The sequence below is a fragment of the Lucilia sericata genome, unplaced genomic scaffold, assembly GCF_015586225.1.
Source record: "Lucilia sericata isolate MDLA Ls3-8-SP2 unplaced genomic scaffold, ASM1558622v1 Contig000749F_arrow, whole genome shotgun sequence".
NCBI classification, from domain to species: Eukaryota; Metazoa; Arthropoda; class Insecta; order Diptera; family Calliphoridae; genus Lucilia; species Lucilia sericata.
Genome location: NW_023994746.1, coordinates 160001 through 161593, shown reverse-complemented (window position 1 = coordinate 161593; position 1593 = coordinate 160001).

Here is a 1593-nt window from a genome sequence, read left to right as displayed (position 1 = left end):
ACGATAACAAGAAATTGTATGCGATAAAAAAAAATATGTACAATTTAATCACGTGACGAAGTAATCAACAGTTTTCCGACGGCTTTTTGCTGACGGAATATTCAAATGAGTTTTTACTAATAAGTATGACTTCTTATTTTTAAAGGGTCTAAGTGTTGGTATCCAAAGTGTCACGTTCTCTCTCACTCATCAAGAAGTGTTAAATCACACGACCGTACATGACAATTGATAGGTCCAATTCTCAAAATCAAGTTATCTCAAAATCTGGTAGAGTTGTTCAGACTATAAAAGGCCCTTTTCACGAAATCACTCTGATGTTCATTCAGTTTATTTATTGTTCTTGGAGCAGCACTATGTTGATATGGAAAAAAGTTATAGGAGGTAGAAATTCGAAAGGAAAGTCCTCTGCTGAATGTTTTTTCCACATGTGGACAGTACCGCTAGAATGCATTGCTCAATCCACTGGTCTAGCGACAATAAACGGACGTATTTTTTATGAGTTTCTGGAGGAAGTTTATTAATTTCATATGAGATCTCCCATCTAGAATAACTCGGATAAATCGAAAGACACTAAAACTTATTAGTTCTTATAAAATATACCACAACACACACTATCAAACACCATGGAGATAAATCAGCTTTTATTGAAAAAAATCCATACTGGTGGTAGTTAAGTACATTGTAGGACTTTAGGTTAGGTTAAAAGGACGACGTTTATTACATCTGATGTGATGTAATAAACGTCGCTATCGGACCTGTTGTGCGATAGTTTACAAACTCAAAAACTCAGTTTCCTAGACGTAGTTCCTTAGAACTTTCCAATCAGAGTTCATGATCTGGAATAAAATCGCTGTCACAATATTTGTATGTAATTTCGATTAAAGCCTGGCAATGACAGAGAAAGTGTTTCAGCCTTTCACTATATACTATAGTTGTGCCCGTGTCCACTAAGATCTTGCTGATTTGAACGGTTTTGAGTTCATCAGATAAGCTTGCTTTTATAGCAAATATATTTTCTCTTTCTTTGCCGATTATCCCCGAGTGGTCAGATACCCATATTATACATAGTTTAACACTAGAAAGTATACGGTTATGACTCCCTTATAGTCCTATACGGTCTTATATGTATCTCTCTAATTGCCTTCGGGCAAAGTAAGATACTCACACGAATTTGTTCTTGCCCAAGACATCTCCTATGTTAGACCAATGTGTCACAGATCCCAACAATTTATGTTTCCTGTTAGCAATCGGGCACTTCTGGTGTTTGTATATAATCTTCCATTATGTCTAGTGCATATGTTTTGTTAGTTCTAGAATTCACCCAGGTACTTTACCCATTTGACCACCGATATCGTGATGTCCATGAACCGGGGTAGTTCTTTAGAAATTTCCAATTAGAGTTCATGATCTGGAATAACATCGTTGTCACAATATTTGAATCTAATTTCGATTGTATAGTTGTACCCGTGTCCACCAAGATCTTGTTGATTTTAACGGTTTTGAGTTCGTCAGGTAAGCTTTCGCAAATACCCATATTATACACAGTTTAACACTAGATAGTATTCGGTTATGACTCCCTTATAGTCCAATATC